The sequence below is a fragment of the Arachis ipaensis genome, chromosome B05 (assembly GCF_000816755.2).
Source record: "Arachis ipaensis cultivar K30076 chromosome B05, Araip1.1, whole genome shotgun sequence".
NCBI classification, from domain to species: Eukaryota; Viridiplantae; Streptophyta; class Magnoliopsida; order Fabales; family Fabaceae; genus Arachis; species Arachis ipaensis.
The window spans coordinates 2,820,697-2,836,760 of record NC_029789.2 but is presented as its reverse complement, the minus strand read 5'-3'; the positions used below and the strand labels follow the sequence as shown (position 1 = coordinate 2,836,760).

At 31.8% G+C, this 16,064-nt stretch overlaps 1 pseudogene; it reads left to right on the top strand.

Moving 5' to 3' along the window:
• On the top strand, positions 7,603–10,664 carry LOC107642475 (annotated as a pseudogene).

Sequence of the window (16,064 nt, the reverse complement as noted above, 5' to 3'; positions counted from 1 at the left end):
GAAGAGTAATGTTTTTTTATATTTTAATACCAATAAAATATAAAAAATTTATTGTAATTTATCTAAAAAATACTTTATATATATATATATATGTCGTGTTCCCGTGTCTTATAAGATTTTAAAATTTGTGTGTCCGCATGTCCCATGTCGTGTCCCGTGTCCGTGTCAGTGTCCGTGCATCATAGTGTATACCAAAAGAATCAAAAATAAAAAATAATGCTGTGTTTACTTGTTTAGTTTCCATTGGAATCTTCCAAACTACTGTTTACTTCTAATAAATTATTTTCCGAAAATGTGAAGATAGAACTGAGCCATGAATCTTAAAATAATTGCATATGATTTTAGACTATGATATGTACTCCTTTTAATTTATAATTTCATTGCACGAGTGGATTTTGCAAAAAAGTTTAATAATTAAAGGAGACCTAGGTTACAACTCTGAACAAATTCTAATGTAGGTTGTCTTCACTCTTAGTAGAATTGTCTTCCTATTAATAATTTAAGATATCAAATCTTAGGAGAGATTGAAAAAATGATACAATATAAAATGTAGAAAGAAATATATATATATAGAGTTGTGGTAATGAAATCTACTCATTGAACTTTGAGAAAATAATAATAATACTTACGTATCTTCATTTTAAAAATTATCTACCTACATATTATCCTAATATATAGAAAAGAATTATTTAAATTTCATTTTAAAGATATTTATAAGATCATAAAATATATTACTATTTATCATTTTAAATATTTAAAATTAAACAATATTGAGAACACATACATACTATTATCAAATGAATTAGTCAATGATAATAAATAACTCAAAATTCAAAAGATGATTTTATCATTATAATCCCGAATTTCAAGTGATACAACTAATTAAACCAACTATAAACCTTATACTCTCCTCTGAACGAAAAAATCCTCACCCCATATATACTTAGTAATCCAGTGATAATTTCAATGCGGATAATTTACTTAATAAACTGTTTGAAGATTTATGTTTTCATAAGTCTTAGGATTCATCCACGATTTATATAAATATTAGGAGGACAGAATTGTTATTAATTCAATTTTAGGACAATTTAATAATATCTATCTTCAAACAGTTTATTTAAGTAGATTACCCTTTCAATGCAATCACCTTGCAGAAACATTAAACCAATATGCATCTCTTCTCCACTAATTCTTAATTTTTGAAAAAAAAATAAATAAATAAACTACGATAGGCACACTGATTATGGTCTCTAAGGGGAGGCATGTATATAAATTCAGAATTATCATGCTATATGCATATACTTCAAGATAATATAATTAATGATAAATAAATTAAATAACATAACATATGTAATTTTTCAATGTTAACTACTATATACTATTTAACCAGAAAAAAAAAATGAAATGCCTAAGACCGGATCAACCGAAACTAATAATTAAATTGTGCTACACTCCTACATTACAAGAAAAACGTTGAGTATCGTCAAATTTATCGACGAATGTATTAAAAAATCCGTCAATAATATATTTACCGTCGGAATAAACCTCGCCGATAATTATTTATTGGTAAATTTTTTCTTCTCCCGCTAATTACCATAAAAAATTTTATACTGGTAATTTTTACCGTGGAATATTTTTATCGATAAATTTGACGGTAATATATTATTAATTAATAATTTAATTAATAACTATCGGCAGATTAAACTTAAATTTTAAATATTTAAATTTAATAATTTTTAAACTAATGAATCAAAAAATACAATACTAATTAACTCAAAAATAATCAACCCAGATAATAATAAACTTAAAAATTAACAACAATAAACAATAAAAAAAACTACACATTATTTATAAACGTCTGTCTTAAAATTCAGAAAATAACCTATTTCTACCAAAATGAAGAAGGACAATAATAACAAATGGAACTCTTGAGATAGGAATTATGAGTATATGACAAACAATAACAGAAATTTTTTCACACTAACTGAGCTATTGTTTTCTTGTTGCAGCATCCAAAATCAGCAAATCTCTCAACTTGATCAAAATAAAGACAATTCACATCATCCATGTTAACTGACTAAGTCGTTTCACATCAAAGTAACTGTCATTAATTAGAAAAACACATTAAATTACAAAAGTGAAAATTTTTTTTATCATTTTCAGATTCTACATATTTAATTTGTATATTCTAAACTGTTTTTCTCAAACTAAACCCAATAAACTGCTTTTTTAAGAATAACTATCTCACTCTACTCAAGCCCCAAAACTTAAGAAAATGACCTAATCTAGAATAAATTTGTCTCTAAAATACAAAAGTGAGTATCCACCCTTAATTTAAAAAGCCTTCTTAGTTCTTATTATAACTCATAAAGTTTTATTCTAATAATAATAATAATAATAATAATAATAATAATAAAAAACTGTGGTTATTATGGAAAGACATTTCATTTTGCAATCATTTTGTGAAGGTGGAAGCTACAACTGTCAAGAAATCGTTACATGCTTCGGAACTGAGACTACTATAGAAGGCAGTCGCTATGTTTGCAATTTTTTATTGGAGTATGCTTTATATATTTCCAAACCCTAAACTCTAAATTCTAAACCTGTTTCGAAAACGGATGTGAGCTTCTACGCACACATGATTGTCAAAAGAATTTCGCATATTCATCGCAAAGGGATCATACATTGTGACCTCAAATCGGAGAATATTCTTCTATTTCTTTCGTTGGACGAAGAGATTGTAAACTATCAATTGAAGAGAGTTGAAACTATGAATGAACAATATTTAGTATAATTACTGTTATTATAATTAAATTGTATTTTACTGAATACTTTATTTCTCTGATTGTCAGAAACAAGAGACTAGACTGGAGAAAGAATTTGTATATTATTGAATGTATTCAAGTTGTCTATTCAAGTTGTCTCGGAATGATACAATATAAAAGGATATTTATAGGTACTAAGAGAATCGTAATAATAAAGACGTAATCTCCTATAATAAATATTCAAATATACTAAATAATTCTAATTGATCCTAATTATATTCTAACACCCCCTCAAACTCAAGTGACAACTTGAGTTTGAAACTTATTTAAAACAATGAAATAAAGAGAAAAAACTACATAAACTGATAAAACGGGTGCAGACGAAACTGACAGAAGGAAGCGCGGATGGAACTGCCGTTTATCTTAAGAAAGCGCAGACGGAACTGCCGTTATCTGAAGGAAGTGCAGACGGAACTGCCGAAAAGAAACGCAGACAGAACTGCCACAAGGAAACACAGACGAAACGCAGACGAAACTGCCACGAGAAAATGCAGACGGAACTGCCACGAGAGAACACAAACAGAACTGCAACGAGAGAACGCAGACGGAACTGCCGAAAGAGAGCGAAAACTATATGATTTCTTTATGAGAATAGGTAAGCAGCGGATGACAATGGTGTTTGATCATTCGACTCGAAAAAAAAACACAAGACAGAGAGAATAGGCTAATTGGTGAGGTGAAAAAGTATTAAATGAGTGACAAAAGGAAAGGAAAGATGACATAGAAAAAAAAGTGTAAAAACTACGGTGATTTCACTGCAAGGAAAACAACCTATCATCTTCAAGGAGGATACCATGGCTCTGATACCATGTTAGAAAGGGGAGAGAAAGTAATAGGAAAAATGTTTGTAAGTATTCAAGTTGTCTATTCAAATTGTCTCAGAATGATACAATATAAAAGAATATTTATAGGTACTAAGAGAATCGTAATAATAAAGACATAATCTCCTATAATAAATATTCAGATATACTAAATAATTATAATTGATCCTAATTATATTCTAATACCTCCAAAAATAAGAATGAAGCTATTACTTTATTAATAAAAAAGTATAGAAAAATAATTTTTGGTTAATTAATATTAGTTCAATTTTTTTTAATTGTAAAAAATCTCTTCATACTTTTAAAGCGAAAAATGATGAACCAATATTTATTGCTGTAAACAATAATAACAATAGAATTGTAACTTGTTAGCTAGTATTCTGTTATGTTAGTAACATAGTCTAGCTATTTTTTCCCTCCAATAGTTAATTCGAAGAATTAATGTGTATAAATAGAGTTACAAAACATATGTAATTTTTCAATGTCCAGTATTAGATATTATTTAACCAGAAAAAAAAAATGAAATACCAAAAGAAGAATAAAGAAGAAAAGAGAATTAAAAAAAAGAATGTGTATTGAATAATAGAATAAAAATGAGTTTAGAAACTAAACTAACAATAAAGGAAAAACTGAAACTAATAACTAAGTTGTGCTAACTGTCTAATAAACTACAATTATACAAAATAAACTAACTTACGACAGGACGAATCAAAATCTTATTGTGTATAACTGTAATTTTTTAAAATTTTAAATATTTAAACTCAATAATATTTTATGAAATAATTTATACTCACCTTTATAATTTTAAATGAATAATTAGGTATATTGATATTTTTGGATAATCAAACTAGACTAGATAAGTAGATAGATACTAAATAGTAGCATAAATACTATGAAACAAAGTTGGTTGAAAGTAAGGATGGAGACATATACTTCACTTTTTATTTGGGTATAAAAACTTGGTTGAAAATGGTCATAAAATAGATATTTCAAGATTTTTGAATTTGTTTATTGGTTTAAATTATATATATAGACATAGACAAAAAAAAAATTGTAAGCACACAATGGAGGGGAAAAAGTGCAGAAGAAAATATTAAAATATACCACAACATCATACCAAAAAAATATATATATACGACAACATGATATATTAAATAAGTGTAATATTTTACCTATACTTTTCTTTTATATATATATAGACTATATAATAATAAGAGAAGCTCAGTATACAAGCGATTAGGGCTTGTAACTATTACAAGTTCATTAACGCCTAATCCACTAAAACGCGTTGCAACTCCTACGTCACTTACACGCGCTATACAAAGATCTCGCGTTCGTATAACTACCAAATTTAAAAGATTTGTTTCCTTCTTTGTTTTCCTTCTTTCCAAATTTCATCGTTCTTCTTCTCGCGCGTCTTCCCCTGGTTTTTCGATCGTTCTTTTCTTCTCCATTCTCATTGGTTTGTTCTTCGTCATTGACGTTAGTTCTTCTCTCTGTAACTCCAGCTTCGTTTTCTTTTCGATTTTCTGGTTTCTGAAATCAAAGTTTGAACTCGTTTTGAAGATAATAGATGATTCAACTTCAGATTGTCAGCTGAATCAGGACGAAGTGGAGCACAAATAGGAAGGAAAACGAGATTAAGAATCAATTGATTACATGTAGCAAAGAGGAAAAATGAAACCCTCATAGCAAAGACTCATTTGATAGGAATTGGAATGATTTTCTGCTAAATTTTGATCTTGTGGACAACAAGTGGCTTTCTGGTAGTGTTGGGTTAAAATCTGCAGCAGAGGTGTAAATTTAATTTTTTATCGGGTGTATTTATAGTCTGTGTTTGGGTGTATTATGCAGATCTCTATGCAGACCGTCATATATGGGTTCCAATCTATTTGGAATTCTGGATCACCACTTCATATTATAGTACCTGTAAATCAGACATTTTGAATACACCAGAGAGAGTTTAATTAATTTTGGTCTTGTGGACAACAAGTGGCTTTCAGGTAGTGTTGGGTTAAAATCTGCTGTTTGGGTGTAAATTTAATTTTTTATCGGGTGTATTTATAGTCTGTGTTTGGGTATATTATGCAGATCTCTATGCAGACCGTCATATATGGGTTCCAATCTATCTGGATCACCACTTCATATTATAGTACCTATAAATCAGACATTTTGAATACACCAGAGAGAGTTTAATTAATTTTGATCTTGTGGACAATAAGTGGCTTTCTGGTAGTGTTGGGTTAAAATCTGCAGCAGAGGTGTAAATTTAATTTTTTATCGGGTGTATTTATAGTCTGTGTTTGGGTATATTATGCAGTTCTCTATGCAGACCGTCATATATGGGTTCCAATCTATCTGGATCACCACTTCATATTATAGTACCTGTAAATCAGACATTTTGAATACACCAGAGAGAGTTTAATTAATTTTGATTTTGTGGACAACAAGTGGCTTTCTGGTAGTGTTGGGTTAAAATCTGCAGCAGAGGTGTAAATTTAATTTTTTATCGGGTGTATTTATAGTCTGTGTTTGGGTATATTATGCAGTTCTCTATGCAGACCGTCATATATGGGTTCCAATCTATCTGGATCACCACTTCATATTATAGTACCTGTAAATCAGACATTTTGAATACACCAGAGAGAGTTTAATTAATTTTGATTTTGTGGACAACAAGTGGCTTTCTGGTAGTGTTGGGTTAAAATCTGCAGCAGAGGTGTAAATTTAATTTTTTATCGGGTGTATTTATAGTCTGTGTTTGGGTATATTATGCAGTTCTCTATGCAGACCGTCATATATGGGTTCCAATCTATCTGGATCACCACTTCATATTATAGTACCTGTAAATCAGACATTTTGAATACACCAGAGAGAGTTTAATTATGGAAAAAAAATTTACTTATAATTGGATCAAATATATTTACACCATGTGTTCAATTTCTTACAAGAGTATATAACAGTTACATTAATCAGTGACAATATCATTAGAATCTATCTGACAAAATGGACTCAATAACAATGAGAATGGCCTGGACAGTCTTACTGCATCACTTCTCCTCGCTCATATTTCTGAATTTCTCACTCAACAGATGGGTTGCACACTTTAGGTCCTTGATTTGCTGTAAACAAAGCAAAATTAGAGTTAGATATATTTCTATTATGAAAAACTGATTTGATCGAAGACATATATTTGTTCTTACATTTTTTTCAGCTTGGTTTCTGCCTGCCATTTTTTCTGAAATGAAAAATACACCCATAGATATCAGTAAGATACACCCATAGATATGAGTCAGATACACCCATAGATATCAGTCAGATATCACTCAAATACACCCAAATGATTACAGAAATACACCCAAAGGATTACAGAAAATACACCCAAACGGTTACAAGAATTCACCCAAACGATTATAGGAATACACCCAAAGGATTTAAGAAAATACACCCAAAATTCGTTGAAGTACATCTTATGCATAATTCAGAACTCTTTCTCTTTCTCCTCCTCATCCTCTGCTGCTTCTTCTTCTTCAAAAACGATTTTACCATGAAAAATCGAAAAAAAAAAAGAGAAAACCGAGAGAAAAGACGTAAATGAAGAAGAAGAAAAAGAGGAAAACGAGGAAGAAGAACGTGCAGAAACAAAAGAAAAGGAGAAGAAGAAGAGTAAGAGGAAGAAGAACGTGCAGCAAGAAGAAGAAAAAGAATTTTAGAAACCATGAAAATCGAAAAAAAAAACGACGAAGAAGAGGAGGAGGAGGAAGAGGAAGACGAAGAGGAACCGTTTGAGTGGGGCGCGTGTAGTTACGCTCCATTCAAAATGAGTTAATGCGCGTGTTAATGAAGTTTGGGCTGATAACTTGTAAAACTTGTACGGCCTTTTTTTTACTTGTATGTGTAGCAGGCCCTGAATTTAGTAAGATCCAATAACAAGATTTTCCTTGACCCACAAAAAGGATGCAACGTGGCGGAAAATGACTGGTTCGAAGATAGCCACACCGTTGCTTGTGTGGTGACCAGCTCAGGGGATCACTGCAAGGTTTTCGCGCCGGCGCCATGAAGGAGCCGACGACGACCATGACCGAGTCAGAACAGAACCGCCAACAATTAGGGTTTCAGAAAAAGCAAGAAACAAAATTCAAAAGAAAAAAGCGTTCCTAGGGACCAAAGTTTGAAGCTTGTTACTGAAAAATGAACGCTAATGAATCGATCAAGGATTCGATTCCCCTTGAGAACCGACCCGGCATCTTCATCATTGGATCCCCCAACGTTGGTAAACGTACCCTTTTATCCCGTAAGTTACGCTTTCTGACTTCCTCTTCTCCTTGTTTCATGTTTTGCTTGCTGTTAGTATCTCATATTTTTCAATTCAATTTTTCTCATTTGAAATTTTAGTTACTTTGGTTGAATTTCAAGCTCAGGTTTTCGGTTAACTTTGAATTTGGTATATTGTTTAACTGTTTTTTACTTCAAATTCACATTTTCAGCACAAGATATCAGTTTATTTATGTGTATGTATCTCATAAAAGCCCAACCCTAATACGTTGATCATCATGTTCTTCCATAGTTATCTATGATAATTCTAATGAACTATCTAGATTTAGTTTTTCACCTGCTGAATTTTATTTTGCATGCTTGATTACTTCAGGGTTGCTCTCTGTTGATTTTGAAGATACTTCTGAGTCTGCATCTGAAGTAAATGGCCATGGGTATGTTAACCCTGAATCATTTTCACCAAATGATTGATTTTGATTTTCTTTTACCTCTTGAGTGTGTGTGTGTGTGTTCCTTCATTGTGTGTTTGGTGTCATGAACAGGTGGAATATCAGCAATAAGTATTACTCTGCTGATGTTTCTATTTGGATAGCTAACCTTGGTGATGATTGTTCTGTTGGGAAACTCTCTATATTGCAAGAATTGGAAGCTTTGGTTATGGTTTTTTACATGAGGGATGTTAGTGTTGTATGTTGTATGATTTAATTGCATGAACTTATGCTTTTGCACTGACATATCTTTATTGTTATTATTATTTTCTCTCTTGTACTTGCAGCTATCTTCTCTAACTGCACTTCAAGATTGGGTATCTTGCACGGATATTCAAAACTTTGAGATAGTATTGTGCATTGGAAACAAAGTGGACCTGTTTCCAGGTCATCCGGCTCATGCTGGGTACAGAAGACAACTACTGAAGCTAGATGATTCTGTTGTTGATCCTTATGCAGAGGGTGCTGATTATGGAATATCTGAATTGGAGAGAACTAGTTTATTAGGGGATGAAGAATCATCGAGGGATATCAGAAAGTCCTGCTTGGAATTGTGTACTGAGAATAACATTTGAGTTGCTTCCAATGCCGATTTTGACAAATGTACGCCTTTGCGAATGAGCTCCATACACAAGTTAATCATATGATATTCTCCACATTGCTCTGATTTTTGGTTTGAAACATTTGGTCTACATATTAATTAGTCATAACTATGATATTTTTTGGGGGTTAACAAGCAATGTCTTGTAAGTAGGAACACCATCATGACCAAACCTTGTTTAGTTCGCTTAATTCAAGGATACAATGATGAGTTATTAAGTATTAAACCTATTTCCAACTTTAAAAGTTTGATGTATCGCAACACTGAGACAAAGAACTGTTAGTCAAACTCCTTCCTGACCCCGCTCACCTGCCTCTGAAGCTGGAATGCCTTTCTAGAGAGGGCTACCCTACCCGAGGAATCGATAAGTTTGAAGTGGGATGTGGAATGTGATTGGGGATGGATGGTGGTTATGAAAAAAGTTCTGCATCAGATGATGAGCATGAATTCAGAAAGGCGAAAACTTTTTCTTTTATTGGCGGCCGATAGGTAATTCGATTGAGTCGAAAGCCTACCAACGCATAAAGGTTCCGATTCGAGCGAGAGCCCAAACGGGGGAGTTGACAGGCTTGTCTGTAGATGGTGGTTCATAGGGAGTTGAAAGGCTCTGTGATGCTCTTTCTGCTCATATGTGGCCTGAAATGATACTGAAATCTGGTAATAGAACGAGTGAGTCATTGTTGCCTGTGAAAGAAGGTAATTCCCTTGACCTTTCTTGTTCCTTAAAGCATACTAATGTCTGTGATGTAGAATAAACTCTAAGCCTTCGAATTTAGTTTCTCTTCTTTTTCTTCAGAGTTGTCTTCGGAAGAATCTGATTATGAATTGGAGTATGAAGTTTTATCAGCCTGTTCAGCAGAGCCATGGGATGATACAGAACAAGTGAACAACAATGGGTTTCTGCGACATCCTTAGACGCAGGAGGATCAGTTCCTCATGGAAACCTGAACACAGAATGTGAAAATGAGGATGGAATCAAGCCCAACAAAGAGTTTGAGCCCTCAACCTCTAGCACTGCATTTCAGGATGAGAGTGACAAGGAAGTAGTAGAGGACATGGATGATCTTGAAAGCGAGAAGTTGGATACAGGTAAGTTTCTTGACTTAGATGATTTGGAACAAATGATGTCTGGGATTGGGAATATGCGTGCAAGCTTAAGGTTGATGCCTGATTTTCAAAGAAGGGAAATGGCTGCAAAGCTGGCCATGAAGATGGCTTCTGTATTTGAAGGAGAAAGTGATGATGAAGAGAAAATTAGGTCGATTTAAGGTATTGTCTCTACGAGATTCGGTTAAAACTTCAACCATGTTTGATGAATGCAATTAGCTATACTATTATAAGAGCCACCGCTTGGAAGGAAGAGATGAGAACATGTTTCAATTTAAGAGTAATTTCTGCTATCTTGTTATACCCTGCTTATGAATGGGAAGATTAATTAAAAGAAAAAAGGTATGAACCAAAATATTAACTATCTATGACTATTTGACAACAAAAAAATAGCAACACTTAATTGTTACTTGATACTCATCGATAAGTTATCAGGTTATATGTTGGTGGTGGTTCTAAGTAATAAGTGCACTCAAGAAAACAGTAAATGTACATTCTAACTGATGATAGTTCTTGAATTTGATAAGATTTCATGCTTCTTTTTTAATAGTTGCTGATAATTTTTTTTTTTTTCGTTTTCATCATTATTGTATATTTGACTCTCTAGAGTACATTCTAGAACTTACAAGAGTTAAATTTAAGATAAGTTTAAATGATTTATTCACTCATGTTCCTCCCTTTATTATATGATATGATGATGAAGTGGACTTAGGATCTTGTCTTGCAAAGTTATTCTCCAATCAAAACATCAAATCCAAGAAACTCCACTTACATATTATCTTCATGCTTCCATGTCTTAATTTGCAAGTCTTGCCTTTAAACCTGTAGAAGGCGTGATAGAATAGCACAGCTATGATGATATAGTTATCTTCATGTAACAGCCATGTTAGATGCCAAAAAAATGATAAGGTAGAGTGAGATTTGATTGCTACTTCTTTAGGCGGCTACAAAAGAAGATAAAGAACTTTTTGTGTAGATACAAGTTCGTCGTCTTATATTTTAAATACACGCACAATAAAAATGATGACTTACTTTTTCAGTAAGTCACACATTTTATTGTGTGTCTATTTAAGAATAAGACGAAGAACTTCACTGTCTTGAAAAAGAAGTATTGATACCATGTCCATAACAACAACAAAGAAACAAATGACCCGCGGAAATGTCATGTTCTGATGAGTCACGTGCTAAGTAAGTGCCTAAGTGAAAGGTTTGATTGTGAAGTATGAAAACAAAAGAAAGTTGGGAAAGAAGGTGCTGGTTATGAGTCCTCATCTATATCCATCAATTTGGTGGAAAACAAAAACAATTAGAAGGGACAAATGGATAAGTCTTTAGTGCTCTCTAATCATGCTTATCCTACGGAGGATTAAGGAAAGTGTATATAGGCTTATAGCTTGTAATCAGCTTTCAACTTTACACTGCATGTGGTTGTTCAATGTTCACACTTCACACCTCAACACTATGCCAGCCACCATGACATGAAGGGAAAGGAAGGTATAAGAAAAAAAAAATGTTCTAACGTGCATTAGTGTGAGCCACTTTACCAAATCATGTGCTATTTATTATTGAAAAAAATATAAAATTTAATTAAATTTTGTTGTTATTATTGTTATACAATTATTTTTCTTGTTTGCATTTGATATATAAATGTAACACATTTCAAGGTATAAATTCGGAAGATAAATGGGAGGCGGGGCCTAATAACTTATAAGACACGTGTCCTTCTCAAAACCCAAAAAGTAAAAGAGCATCTCCAACTTTTTATATAAAATAAGAAAAACCAATAGAATTAAATTGGTAGAATAGTTAATCTATTCGACTGTTTAACAAGGGTTGAAAGTTTAAATTTTATTTTGTACATAAAATAATTTATTAGTTATTGATAAATTCTTAAATAAAATCTCTATTAATGATAACTTAATTCTTGACCTAAAAAAATATAATAAGAGAGAAAAAGCTACATCACCTTTTTTGTTTCTCTCGTAAAACCTAATCTTATCATGTGTAAACATCAACATAGATTTAATTTTTATGGATTAGAAAAAATTATCGTCTTATACTCTTATGTTCCCTTCATAAAACCTGATCTTATTATGATTATTTAAATGATCATATAAATAAAAAATGTAATTGAGTAATAGTACATCAAAATTATACCTGATTGATTTTGATCCATTATTTAGCATTTAATTATTTGCTAAAAGGATTTGTTTATTGAAGATGAGGAGAGGATCCACAGTGGGAAATGAAACTTGAAGTAGAAGGATGGGTGTAAGTCATAGCAGAGATGGTTAGCACTTATTGTTGGGGGTGGATTATAGACCTTAGTATTTGATTCCCTTTGACTAAGATGATTAACATGATTCTCATTTCAATCACTTGGATTAGATTGGTTCGTGTATGATTGTGTATATGAATATGTGTACGTTGATTGGTAATAAATTAATAATATATAGGCAAATTTTTTTTTGTGTCTATCAGTTTAGTATGGAATTTGGCAAAGATACTTTTTATTTTAAATTTTTAATTATATATAAACATCATAGCATGTACTATATATATAATATATTGCATGATGTTAATGGTTAGTAACCAACAAAAAGAGGAGGGGAATATAAAAGGCAAAAAAGAGTGTGTATTTGTTTTATCTTCAGTTTTCAACTTTTTTTTTTCAATTACATAAAAAAAACTTGTAAAAAATGCTTTTTTGAATAACTAGAACCAAACATTTAATGTTCCTTTTAAAATTTATACTTACTGAATCAACTTAATCGGATTATTTACCATATAAAACCAAGTGAACCAACTGAATTTGAAGGGGGAAAAAATAGCAGCGACACACAGGAATTGAAAAACCGCCGTATGTGATGGTTGTTCTTAGGATAAATGCAATTAATTTTTTATTTTAATAAACTGTGATTTTATATTATATAACACTTTTTTTTTTCAGGATATCCTATTTAAATGTTGTATGGTATAAGAATAGATTTAATAAAATTAATTAAAAAATTGAGAGGATGTTATGGTTGGTTGGGCTAACTTGCATGACTAAGCATGTAATTACAATTTAGATGTGACTGGTTATTAATGCCCCTTTGACATGACATATCAACAACTACATGCTGTGTTTACTTTTAAAAAAATGTATTAATCATGTTATGGTTAGAGAATAATAACAGCGATGATGAATAAAAGATATTTTAACTTGTGTCATTATTTGTGTTTGTTTAGGCTCATTATTTTGATTTAAAAAAAATTAATAAAATTTTTTTTAGCATGTTTGACAAATTTTTAATAATAAAAATAAAAATATTAAAAAAATATTTTTTTTGAAAAATTATAATTTATATATTTTTTTATAAGATTTTTTTTAAAAAAAAATATTTTTCATGCAATAAATAAACAAAAAAGTATTTTTTATATCGTTATACTCAAACATAATTAATAAATAAAAAGATCTTTTTGCATGAAATATCCAAACATAAAATTACTTTTATTTTTTTATAAGATCTTTTAAAAAAATTTAACTCAACAAAAAATATTTTTTTAAAAATTCACCCAAACAAAACTTTTATCATAAAATGACAAAATCATTTTTAGTCAGCTCTATATTTTCTTCAATATGTTCGAGTAAATCAATTTCTCACATAACTCGATATAAGAATCTAGTGCAACTTGAATATGCCGGCTCTACAAATTGAACGTCACTGTTTCTCTCTGGCTTCAATTATGGGTTCAATTTAATGTTTGATTTCATCTTAGTTTGAATTTCTCGCTACAAACCAATCTTCAATCTTGCTAACCACGTATGACTTACTAAACTGTAGTTGTTTGTCACAATTTCGGTAATTATGCTCTTAAATTTTCATAATAGAATAAATTACCAATTCTGCCTTCGAATTACCAGAACGCTGACAAAAATAACATTTACTTTTATTAACGACAAAAATACACTTAAAATATTGAAAAACACTACAAAAATATCCGACCGTAAATAAAAATCTATCCGTTAACAGAATTGGCTGAGCTGTCAAATGGATTCCGTTACAACTCTTCCTCTGCTTTTTCTTCATTCTCCCTCACTCCCTCCCTCCTCAATGCAACTACAACAAAAATAAACATCATCTGCTGTCACTCTTTTTCTCCCTCAAACCTCCCAGAAACTGCTGCAAGCTGCAACCACAACAACAACATATCTCAGTCACTCCGAAATTGCAACAACGACAACAACATCATCTTCCTAGCTGAAGTTCCTGCAACAACAACATTTTCCTCATTATTTCTCTCCTAAAATACGATGTCGCCTCTTCTTCCACGGTTTCTCTCCCTCAAGTACGACAATGGTCTTGCTCTGTCATCTTGCTCATCCACTTCTCCTTCTTCGATTCTTCTCTCTCGCCGCCCCTCTCTTTCTCTCTCCTTGTTGTTATGCTTCTCTCTCTCCTCAACGACGGCACCTGTGGTGATATTGTCCTCTCCTTCCGTCCTCCCTCACTCCCTAAAGCAATTACAACAACAATAAACAACATCTCAGTAACTCTCTCCCTCTTCCAAAACTCCCAGAATAGTCCTTATGCCTCACCCTCTTCATCTCAACCACAGTCATAATCAGCCATAATTAGTAATAATCCTCCATAATCAGCAATTCTACAATTTTTCATTATATATTTTTTAATAATCTAATAAAAATAGAATCCAAAGAGAAAGAATGAAAAAGAGAGAAGCGGAAGAGATAGCTCCTCACTGTCCTAGAGAGAGAGGGACTATCCACTGCTGGCTTACTGCGAGAGAGGAGAGTAAGGCGCTGCAAGACAGGTTTCTGACAGCAATGGAGGGGCGGCGAGCAATGCAAGCAGTGACAGCGATGGCGAATCTGAGAGGAAAGATCGAGAGATCTGCTGAGAGAGTGAAGAGGGCAAGGAACTGTGAGATCCTCTTCTGACGACAACGGAGGGGCAGCGAGTAAGCAACAGTGGCAATAACGAAGTTCTGCCGTTGAAGACAAAGAGACAACGGCGTGAGTTGATGAGAAATTGTTCTATGTATTGGAGAAGTGAAAGTGAGAAGAAGGGAGAAGAAAAAAACGAGCGGGGAGTGAGGTGTGAGAGCGTGAGATAGAGAAGATAGGAATGCAGCAGCCATAGATTCAGAGTGAGAGTGAAGAGGATGAGGTGTAAGGTCTTTCTAGGAGGTTTGGGGAGGGAGGGAGTGAGGGAGAATAAAGGAGAAGCAGAGGAAGGGGTGTAACGGAATCCGTTTGACAGCTCAGCTAACTCTATTAACGGAATAGATTTTTATTTACGGTCGGATATTTTTGTAGCATTTTTCAATATTTTAGATGTATTTTTATCAATAACAAAAGTGGAGGTTATTTTTGTCAGCATTTTGATAATTTGAGGACGGAATTGGTAATTTACTCTAATAATTTTTTTTGTCTGATTATAATGGTATTTAAGTTAAACTTATTCAATTTAATACATCAAAAAAAGAAGTCTTAAATTTGTGTCCTATTTGTTTGGTTTTTTTTTTTTTTTTTTTTGAGAAAATCCTCTTTATTGATAAACTAGTATCTGATCTCTTTCCAGAATTTTCGTTAAGTCAAGTTCAGATTTTTTTAGGAAAAAAATCTTTAAACAATCCTCGTAATTAATTTGAAAAACAACGAAATCTTCAATAAAAAAAATTATTTTTTGGCCTTTGATGTTTGATCTTTAGTTTTATGGGATTAATTAGTTTTTTAATCAATATTTTTTCTTTGTATTAACAAAATAAATTTACATAACATATTAAATAGTTAATTTATCCGTTAAAAATCAATTAGGATTCAAATTATGTTAATTTATCCGTTAAAAATCAATTAGGATTCAAATTCTTTTTTATTGAAAATCTGTTATTTTTTAAAGTGATTGTTAGGGTCGTTTAATTTTTACGTTTTACCTTTTTCAAA